This window comes from Pezoporus occidentalis, unplaced genomic scaffold (assembly GCF_034315485.1).
Source record: "Pezoporus occidentalis ecotype Australia unplaced genomic scaffold, CSIRO_AGI_Poc_V1 ctg81, whole genome shotgun sequence".
NCBI lineage: Eukaryota > Metazoa > Chordata > Aves > Psittaciformes > Psittacidae > Pezoporus > Pezoporus occidentalis.
The window spans coordinates 7671736-7683349 of NW_026916170.1; positions in this window are offsets into that span (position 1 = coordinate 7671736).

The following is an 11614-nucleotide window of genomic DNA, read 5'->3' on the forward strand; positions in this document are numbered from 1 at the left end:
TATCTACTACTCCACCCTGTTTGCTGTTTTATCCCAAACAGCTATCCTTAGACTTGCTCAGGATTTTCTTAATTTTAATTTTCCATTTCATCTGGGTGAGATAACTTACCTCATTGTGCCCCCACCAAAACACACTGCCTACCAGGCTTCTTCTGTTCCACCAGGTCTCTGTTTTCACAGGGCATTGTTTCTCTGGATCCATTCTGAGAAATGCAAGGTGGCATCTTCATTGTACAGGCTTAGAAGTGCATTGTGAAGTGACTGCTGTTGTAGAGCTTTCCATTAGCAACATTAAAGCATGTTCATGGCACAAGATGGAAGCCGCTGTTCAGGTTTCCTATAGCATATGAACCTCTTGGTGTAAACTCCTGACATGTAAATCCAATGGCAGAGCTTTTAACTCTTTAAAAATTTTAAGGCAAAAGTTTAAGTGTAGGTAATTGTCTCAACTTTCCTTTTCTTCCTACGTTTTTTTTTCTTTTGCTAGTGCACATCTTAGACTCGTACTACTGAAGAATATGTCTAATTGAAAGGAGTAACATATATATATATATTGCTTATATGGAACAATAAGCTAAAATCTTCCCTGAAACCATAATTTTGTTGGAAATTCGATGCAGGCATTTTAAAATCTGGTTTATCTGCTAAGGACTTCCAGGACTGCTTAGATAGCCACTGTGAAATGCTAAATTCTGAATTTGTGTCATTTGGGAGCAGAAAGAGGTTTAGAAACATGTGATCTTTTTTCACAATCTGCCAGTACAGACTATTCAAAAAATAAGCTGGATAGGTGACTTTCAAAAGTTCTACATTTATGGATAAGATTCCCTGATATTTTTTAACAGCTACTAGAAATCTAAAGCGCACAAACTTTTAAATTTACCATGCTTTCTGTTGTGGAAGGGATGTGATGTGGTGTTCATCTTTTTAATCCTGGAATACAAATTGATTTTAAAATGTGTTGAATATTTAAGGATGACTTCATGCAACTTAATAAAACCATTTGTAAAGTGTTTGTATACAACCCTTTGTATCATGCTGTTGGTACACACCTTACCAGATTTTTTTTTTTTTTTTGGGGGGGGGGGCATGTACTCCATTCTTAATTAATGTACAATTTCTATTGTTGCTGTAAATATTCTAAAAGAGAAAAAAAAAAAATCCTGTGGTAACCTTAATTATCAGCATGGAAATGGTTAATTTTTACTGAGCACAATGTATTTTTGAATGGGCCTTCCAAAATATGTCTTTAATAAAAATGCGGATTTTGCACTAGAACACTGGTGTTGCTCAGCAGCTGATCTTGTTCTCGACACGTCTCCTCCAGAGAACCTCCCCACGCGTTAGCTCAGCTCAGATGGGAAGAACAGGCCAGAACTGTACCAGGACTCCTCTGCCTGACAGGTCGCTGCCAGGTCCTGGCCAATGCCCCAGCTCAGAAGCCAGCTTGTATATGCCCCCAAGCCTGGTGTTTCCACAGGAGCACAGGGAAAACACCTCTGAAGCACCTTGTTGCCCACCAATCCTGTGGTCTCATCGCAGACATTGGTTGGTGCTGTTCTTCCTTTCAGGGCAGGAATTTCAGCTATTCTCTCCTGTGAATAGTATCAACCCACCAGTCCCCTCAGCAGGCACTACCCAGGAATGAGAAGGCCTTGAAAGTTTCCAACCCTTCCAACCCTTAAATTGTTTCTGCTACAGAAGGGGCTACTGTTGGTAGCATGTTGACATTTCATCATTGCCACATGTACCCGGACTCTTCTAGGCAAATGTTCAGGTGTTAGTGATACAGTTTTTGATGGGTTCCTCTTTAATGTGTCCTGGCCCTCACTTGCTTTGTTATTGTGTGCAGCTGTAAAATACTTTAAATATTTCTCTGTTGGTCTCTCATTCTTCAGGGTAATTGGAAAAACACTGAGGAGTAGGGACCGCTTTATCTTGGTGTCTCTTCTTTCCCTCCATGCTGCAGCAGCAGATTTACTGAAAGCCAGGACTTGCAGTCTTGTCAGATCCTTCCAGATCTGACCACCTGATGGGTTGTGCCACAGCCACAGCTGCTGCGAGAGGAGGCTGGTGCCTGCTGTCTTCACTGAGCTGTATCCATCCCCTCCCAAACAGGAAAACTGCTAGCCTGAGCTAATGGCTTCAACCTCCACAAGGACAAGATATCCAGCATTTCAACAGTCCCAGACAGAAATGTATTCTCTAGCCTGTTCCCTTGAGGTGCCTAGGTCTGGGGACTTGGCTTTACTCTTACAACCTCATTTTGCTCTTATTCTGTCAAGGATCTCATTGTAGCAACCCCATGCACTTCATACCCTTTTCTGTACCACCTACAGAGGTGGTACCTGCAGAGCTCCAGAAAACAGAGTGGCCATGCTGTGGTAGCCCCAGTGTATCAGCACTGGTCCCCTGTGGAATGGGTAGCATAGTGGGTGTGGGCATCTGTCTCTCATACCAGAGTGAAGGGATAATTCGTGCATGCACACATAAAGAGAAAGGGGCTATTGGCTTACAAATAGTGTGGCTGGTCCAGGGGGCTGAGGCAGTCTCTTATCATATGGCATAGACTGGGTAAGATGATTGATTTTTCAGCGTGGTTCCCTCACTCCTCTCTGTAAACATCCCAGACTAAAAATTCAGGTCACAATGCTGAAGGCAGCTCATGGTCTTGCCTCCTATTGCAAATCAGTTGCATTCTACACAGTTGCAAAGCCATGCATTGGTCTCCCTACCTCTGGAGGAAAAGACCCACAGGATATTCACTCCTAGAAGATAAATGTCTTTTCAGCATTGATTTGTATCATCTCCTGCAGCCTCAGTTGCTGGGCTCGTTCTGGTTAATTGTGATTGGAGGCACCTGGGCCTCTAATTAAAAGGATAGTGATAAGCTAGGAAAAGTTAGACTTCATGAGGAAAAGTTTTGTATTTTTGTAATTGCATTTGGCTGGTTCTATCCCACTTTCATAATGCCCTCAGTCACACTGTTACTCCAACATGCTGCATTTATGCAGAGATGGAAGTCAAGTGCAATTCTAAAAGCATTTTAGGACCACTTAATTAACCAAGCCTCTCAGCACCCTTCTTTTTAGACAAGAGGCAGAGGTTAAGTGAATTTCCAAAGGTCGATTAGCAAGCAAGCTGCACAGCTGGGATCAGAACAAAAAGCCTGCTTTAGCAGTAAACATTCAGACACTGCAGAGGGAAACCAGGAATAGGTCCCTTTCTGACACAAGCTGGAGAGGTGAACTCCAGGCAAAGGACAGGGCAAGACAAGAAGCAAGTGAACTGTGAAATGCGCTGTGTGCCAGTTAGTTCTACCTTATTTATCACTGTATATATCAATTTGGAAAAGGAGTCTAGTGATTTGTTCTAAACTGGGAGGCTGAAAGACTGATAGCACAGGTCCTTCCTACCTAGACAGTCTTTTCCTCCAAGGTTTTATTACATCCTATATGTAGGATCAGTCATGTGAAGATACATAATTTAGTGTGGTGCCTTGGTCTACAATGGTGCATAGTCCATCCATTCAGGCTGTGGATTAAGCCTGAGGGCTCTTCCAAATTACACAGCTCTTGGCCCTTGCCAGAGGGGGCTTTTCCAAAACCAGCCAACTTGCAAAACCCTGGACTGTGCATGGGAGCTTTTCAGAGGCCAGTCACAGCCAAAGCTTTGAGTAACTGCAGTCAAGCTTAACTGCTTTGGGTTGCTACAAACATTCATTTGCTGGTGCCCAGTCCATCCATTCACCCCTCTAACCCCACTCCACATTCTTCAGTCACACAACAAACCAGCAGCACCGAGCTGCCTTCCCGCCAGCCACCAACCACCAGGACATGGAGCAGAGCTGCCTGGGCTGCTCTTAGGGAAGGGGAAGCAGTGTCTTGATGTGATGGCAACTGTGTCCAGGTGTCCTGGGTTCATCAGTAGCAGTCATTTGTCTCCTCCTTAGTAGCTGGTGCAGTGCTGTGTTTTTGACTTTCAGCCTGGGAACAGCGCTGATAACACCGGTGTTTTTAGTTGCTGCTCAGTAATGTTCACTCTGACCAAGGACTTTCTGAGTCTCATGCTCTGCATGAGAGGGGAAGCTGGGAGGAAGCAGAGACAGGACACTTGACTCAAACTAACCAAAGGGGTATTCCATACCACACCACGTCATGCCCAGTGTATAAACTGGGGGGAGTTATCCCGAAGGGCTAGATCACTGCTCGGGTTGGGCTGGGTATCAGTCAGTGGGTGGTGAGTGGTTGTATTCTCTTCCTTTGTTATTTCCCTTATTATTATTATTGGTGGTAGCAGTAGTGGTTTGTGTTATACCTTAGTTACTGGACTGTTCTTATCTCGACCTGTGGGAGTTACATTCTTTTGATTCTCCTCCCCAACCCTCCGGGAGCTGGGGGAGAAAGAGGGTGGAGTGGGCGAGCGGCTGCATGGTTCTGGGTTATCAGCTGGGCTTAAACCATGACACCAGGGCCTCAAAACATGTCAGCTTTCAGCAATGGTGTTTCACAAGGGCTATGATGGCTGGTGGAGAGCCTTTGTCTCCCCATTGTCGTATGTGCCGTGCCTCGAGGGTTTCTCTTACCCCATGCTGGTCCCACAGCCTGGCTGCATGGAGGACTTGCCTCAAGCTCAGAGAACCTTCTCAGTAGAGCTTGCCTCAACTGATTATCATTAGGGAACCATGCAAATCCACTGATTTCTTACTAAGAGAACATGACTCTAGATCCTTTCATGGACAGGCAAAACTCCTTTGGGGGTTGGGGAGGAAGCAAGGGAGTGATGGTGAGATAACAACAATCATCTCAGAAGATGGGGAATCGGTCTGTTCTACATGTCGGTAGACTTCATTCTGTTTGTATGCTTTCAGACTCACCAGAACAGCTTATTTTTGTGACAGCAATTATTTGTCTCCATACACAGGAAAGAAAACAAGGCAAACATCTGCCTTCACAAATGAATAAAATGTGATGAATTCCACAGATGTCCTTTTCTCATGTTTTTGGTCACACCTCATTTGGTTTTAGTAACATCTCAACTCCTGCCCTGCACACTGAGTGCTCGCCTCTCTGCCAGTAGGGAAGAGAGCACGAGAGGCAGGGGGCCTGCCTCGGTGCTGTTGTCTTCCTGCCTCACCTCTCTCTGCTGAGACAGCTCATGTGCCAGTGCCACGATTCCTTGGGATGGGTGCATGGGTTGTTAAAAAATAGAGAAAAGGCCTTGAGTGCCAGCTATGTTTGTGCCAAAGATGTGTGGGAGCCAAACAGTAACTGATACTCCAGAAGCCCCCAACACTCTCCCACATGGGAGCTGTGGGGGCTGCATTTCCCACCTGGGATGTGCTGAGCATCAGCTCCCAGGCAGATGCAGGGACATGCGCAGTGGCACCAGGTGGTAACCCAGGGAGATAGTGTATCATCAGAGCCTCCACATGGCCCAGACTCCTCAGGCGCTCAGCACCCCCTGGGGATCAGGACATGGAAATCAAGGCAGTTAATGAGAGCGAGACCCTGTTCCTCTGCCCAAATGCCCAAAGGGAGCAAAGCACCCTGGGCTCCCTGGGATGTGCCAGTGGAAAACCAGAGAGGATATGGAGAGGGTTTGGCCACCTGATGCACAGGCACCAAAACCAGCCACAGCAGCTCAGGACAGAAGGGACTTGATAGAAAGGGACATGTGGTGATTTGAGATTGTGAGATACAGACGGCACCTCTCATACTGGGGACAGACCACATCTGACCTCAACCATGTCTCAAGGATGTCAGAGGCCAGCAGAGGGAAAGGCAGGATGAGATGGCAGATGTGATGCCCTGGCACACACACACCAATAGGGCAGTGGGGGGATGCCCAGGTTTAGGGACAAATAATCAAGCTACCCTCCCTGAGAGAATCCAAGCCCTGCCTTTGGACCCCATCTGCATTTACTTAGGTCTCCACAGCATGCTACAATGGTGATTTCACCAACCTAACATGGAGGGCCAGAAGCACCACATCTCACAGGATCAAACCTGCAGCCATGAAATCTCCTGCCTTCCCCAGTATATGCCACATAAACACCCACCACCTTTACAACAGGTTTTCTTTTTTAGGGACACAAAGATGACCAGAGAGATGGAGCACCTCTCCTATGGGGAAAGGCTGAGAGTTGGGGCTGTTCAGCCCAGAGAAGACTCCGGGGAGACCTTAGAGCAGCTTCCAGTACTTAAAAGGTGCCTATAAGGAATATGGGGAGAGACTTTTTAGCAGGGCCTGCTGCGGTAGGACGAGGTGTTTTACACTAAAAGAGGGGAGATTCAGGCTGGATGTGAGGAAGCGTCCAGGAGCCGCAGCTCCGAGCGGCGAGAGCCGCCCAGGCAGCCTCGAGCCCTCGCCGGGCCTTGCCCAGGAGCCGGCAGCTCCGCTGAGGCGGGCGGGGACTCGCAGGGGGCGGAGCCCGGAGGGACGGCCCCGCCCGGAGCGGGGAAAGCCCGGCCCAGGGAGGGCGGGAACAGCGCGTGGCGCGGCCGTTGGAGCCGGCAGCTGGAGCTGGCGGCGGGGGAATGGGGAGCGGTGGCCGCGGGGCAGGGCCCGGGCCCGGGCTGGGAGCTCTGCGCTGGCTGCCCCGGCGGTGACAGCGGCGGCACCAGGCAGAGCCGGTGAGAGGGGAGGCTGCAGGGCAGAGCTCGGGGTGTGGGGAGGGAGTGCCTGCCCTGCCTGCGCCGGTCTCGTGAGGAGAGGGTGCGCAACGGGCAGGGCTGCGCTCGGTCCGCCCTGCTGGAGGCAGAAATCAGGAAGCCTACAGGTGGAAAGAGTATTTTATTTGTTTGTAAAGTTAGATTAGTTTAGTTCAGTTAATTTCAGTCTAGTTTAGCTTAGATTACGTTTACAATTTGTAAATATTTCAGAGCGGTGCCCTGGTGGTGCGAGAGCAGCTCAAGAACCCAGCCAGAATAGGCCGGGGAAGACCTGACAGGGGGTGGTGCTCAGTGCTACAGGGGACGAGCAGCAAGTCCTGGGGCCACTCTGGGGCCGCCAGGGGCAGACGGCTGCCTCTCCCCGGATGTGGGGCATGAGGGCGACCCGCGTGGAGCGCGAGCAGCTGCCTTTGGGACACCATGACCCAAAGGAGCCCCATGAAGGGGCTGTGCTCGGCTGCGGAGGAAGGCAAAAAACCCCAGGGACACTTGCCAGTCCAGCCTGGGAGAAAAAAGCCCTTCCCCCCCCAGCTGCAGGACACGAGGGGCCACCTTCATGGTGCATGAGCACCAGGCAATAACGCAGCCAGAAAGGACCGAGGAGCCCTGACAAGTGGTCATGCTCAGTGCTCAGAGGAAGGCAAAAAACCCCCGGGGACCGGTGCCAATCTGCCCCGGGGGAAAATTCCTTCCTGACCCCAGTGCTGGCGATCGGCTACTCCCTGAGCATGTGAGCAAGACCTGCTCCTGGTCCACATGCTGCGTATGCCTCTAAGGGGACAAGGGGACAGTGGCACTGCCTTTTCTGCCTCCAACTGGAGCCATCTCAGGGGCTTCCAGCAACACTAAGATGCCATTGTTCTGATGACTCCTTAGAGCAAGAATCCTTCCTGTGCTTGGCAGTAGGAGCTCCAGAGCACTGGGGGAGGGCACTGAGCGATCTGTGCATCCTTTTTCTTCTGGTTGCTGCCACTCTCTCCCCAGGAGATGAGGACGCCGAGCTCCCCGATGACTGAAGCAGGATTTCCTTCCTTTCCTTCCTTTCCTTCCTTTCCTTCCTTTCCTTCCTTTCCTTCCTTTCCTTCCTTTCCTTCCTTTCCTTCCTTTCCTTCCTTTCCTTCCTTTCCTTCCTTTCCTTCCTTTCCTTCCTTTCCTTCCTTTCCTTCCTTTCCTGCTGATGAACTTTGAGCGTGGCCCCTCCAGGAACTGGAACTGCAGCACCGAACCTCCCGCAGCTTCATGCGTCTTGAAGTTCTTCCCCCATTAACCCCCTCCCAGTAATTCCCCCGCTGCCTTCAGGGCTTCCCCTTGGATGCCCTCAGGCTGCCAGCTCTGTCATGGTGGCAGCGCCAGGCACTCTGGCAGTGGGACGGGAGGGCGCTGGACTTATACTGCCCCAGAGCATTGTGTTGCTGCGTTGGAGGGTGCTGGCACTATGACATGGCGGTGATGGGGCCCCCGCAACCCTGCCCACTGCAGCCGTGCTGCTGCTGCCCCTTCACCCAGCATCCCTTGGAGAAAGGCCTTTGGGCTGCTGGCCCTGACGCAGTGCCTGTGCCCAGGAGGCCCAGGCAATGTCCCTGCCCATGATGGCCACACACTGGGCACCGCTGCGGGGTGTCCCTGTAAATAAATCTGTATGTTCAGACCGTATCCATAAAGGCTTTTATACCACGTACAGTCATTTGACTGTAGCAATCCCAAAGGTGAAAGAAAGGGGTTTGGGTTCCCTCTGCATGAACTTTACAGAAACGTAGAGAGCATGCATGATTTCCTCACCACTCCTTATCAATACACCAAGTGACATTTGCTACTACACTGCTTATGGTGAGGTCTTCTTCTTGAAAAGAAGAATTTAAGAAATCTCTTCTGTTTTTTTTTTTTTCATGGTTTAAGCCCAGCCGGTAACTCAGAACCAGGGAGCCACTCGCTCACTTCCCTGCTTCTTCCTCCCCCTGCTCCCAGAGGGATGGGGAGGAGAATGGAAAGAATGTAACTCCCATGGGTCAACATAAGAACAGTCCGGTAACTCAGGTATAACCCAAAACCACTGCTGCTACCACCAATAATAAAAATGAGAAGAGAGATAGAAAGGGGAGAGAATACAATTGCTCAGCACCTGTCGACCGATACCTAGCCCGACCCGAGCAGTGATCTAGCCTTTCTGGGTAACTCTCCCCAGTTCCTGTAGCGGGCATGACCTGCTGTGGTATGGAATACCCCTTTGGTTAGTTTGGGTCAGGTGTCCTTTCTCTGCTTCCTCCTGGCTTCTCCTCCTTCCTGGCAGAGCATGAGACTCAGAAGGTCCTCCTTGGTCAGAGTAAGTGCTACTGAGCAGCAACTAAAAACACCAGTGTTATCAGCTGGAGAGTATGGAACTCTATCTGGGGACAGATGATGAGTCAACAGAGAGCTTTTGGGTCAGGTTCAAAGAGAGAACTGCGATGTGATGTACATTACTATGGGGATCTGTAACAGGCTGCCTGCTCAGGAAGACTCTGTTGGTGATGCATTCTATAGACAGATAGGAGCAGCCTCATGCTTGTAGGCCCTTGACCTCATGGGGGATTTCCACCACCCTGACATCTGTTGGAATGACGGTACGGCCCGGGACAGGCAATCCGGGAGGTTCCTTGATTGTGTGGAACACAACTTCCTCTTGCAAGTAACAGCTCAGCCAACGAGGAGAGGTGCCATGCTTGACTGCATACTCACCAACAGGGAGGGGCTGGTGGGGAATGTGACGCTCCAGGGCAGCCTTGGTTGCAGCAATCATGAGATGGTGGAGTTCGAGATCGTCAGGACAGTGAGAAGGGCACACAGCAAGCTCACTGCCCTGGACTTCCAGAGAGCAGAATTTGGCCTCTTCAGGAGGTTCCATGGGGTAAAGCCCCACAGAGGGCAGGGGGGCCCAAGACTGCTGGTTGGTATTCACCTGCTCCAAGTTCAGGAGTGCTGCATCCTGACTAGATGTAAATGCAGCAGGAAGGCCAGGAGGCCACTAATGAATGGATAAGGAACTGCTGAGAAAACTTAGAAGGGAAAAAAAGAAGCTTATAAAAGGCAGAAGCGAGGACAGTGTCTTGGGTTCAGCAGCCTTTGTCCAGGAAGCTAGGGACCAGGTCAGGAAAGCTAAGGCCTGGTTAGAATCAAGTCTGGCAAAGGATGTGAAAGATGACACTTCTATAGGTATGTCACAAGCAAAAGACAGACTAGGGATGATGTGGACTCTCTCCAAAAGCTATCAGGAGAACCGGCTACCCTGGATTTGGAGAAGACTGAGGTTCTCAATTACTTCTTTGCCTCAGTCTTCACCGGCAAGTGCTCTGGCCATACCGTCCAAGTCTTGGAAGGGAGATGCAGGGACTGTGAGAATGAAGACCCTAGGCCCACTGTAGGAGAGGATCTGGTTTGAGACCATCTTAAGAACCTGAACGTACATAAGTCCATGGGACCTGATGAAATCCATCCGCAGGTCCGAAAGGAGCTGGGGAATGAAGTTGCTAAGCCACTGTCCGTCATATTTGAGAAATCATGGCAGTCAGGTGAAGTTCCCAATGACTGGAAAAAGGGAAATATAACTCCAATTTTCAAGAAGGGGAAAATGGATGACCCAGGGAATTACAGACCAGTCAGTCTCACCTCTGTGCCTGGCAAAATCTTGGAGCGGATTCTCCTGGAAGGCATGCTAAGGCACATGAAAAACAACGAGATGCTTGGTGACAGCCAGCATGGCTTCACTAAGGGGAAATCCTGCCTGACCAATTTGGTGGCCTTCTATGATGGGGCTACAGAACTGATGGACAGGGGTAGAGCAGTTGATGTCATCTACCTGGACTTGTGTAAAGCGTTCGACACTGTCCCACACGACATCCTTGTCTCTAAATTGGAGAGACATCAATTTGATGGATGGACCACTCAGTGGATAAAGAACTGGCTGGATGGCCACACACAAACAGTTGTGGTCAATGGCTCAATGTCCGGCTGGAGACCAGTAACGAGTGGTGTCCCTCAGGGGCCAGTTTTAGGACCAATCTTGTTCAACATGTTTGTTGGTGACATAGACAGTGGGATTGAGTGTGCCCTCAGGAAGTTGCTGACGATACTAAGTTATGTGGTTTGGTTGATACGCTCCAGCGTATCCAGATGTGGTTTGGTTGATACGCTCTGCCATCCAGAGGCACCTTGACACGCTTGTGAAGTGAGACCATGCCAACCTCATGGAGTTCAATAAAGTGAAGTGCAAGGTTCTACACCTGGGTCGGGGCAATCCCAGGCACAGCTACAGGTTGAGCAGAGAAGAGATTCAGAGCAGCCCTGTGCAGAAGGATTTGGGGGAGTTGGTCGATGAGAAACTGAACATGAGCTGGCTTCAGTGTGAGCTTGCAGCCCAGAAAGCCAACTGTATCCTGGGCTGCATCAAAAGGAGTGTGGTCCTGCAGGTCAAAGGAGGTGCTCTCACTTGGATTATTGCGTACGGTTCTGGTGTCTCCAACATAAGAAGGACATGGAACTGTTGGAGCGACTCCAGAGGGTGGCCATGAGGATGATCAGGGGACTGGAGCACCTCCCGTATGAAGACAGGCTGAGGAAGTTGGGGCTGTTCAGCCTGGAGAAGAGAAGGCTGCGTGGAGACCTCATAGCAGCCTTCCAGTACCTGAAGGGGGCCTACAAGGATGCTGGGGAGGGACTCTTCATTAGGGACTGTAGTGATAGGACAAGGGGTAACGAGTTCAAAATTACACAGGGGAAGTTCAGGTTAGATATAAGGAAGAAGTTCTTTACTGTGAGGGTGGTGAGGCACTGGAACAGGTTGCCCAGCGAAGTTGTAAATGCTCTATTCCTGTTAATGTTCAAGGCCAGGTTGGACAGAGTCTTGGATTGACATGGTCTAGTGTGAAGTGTCCCTGCCCATGGCAAGGGGGTTGGAACTACATGAT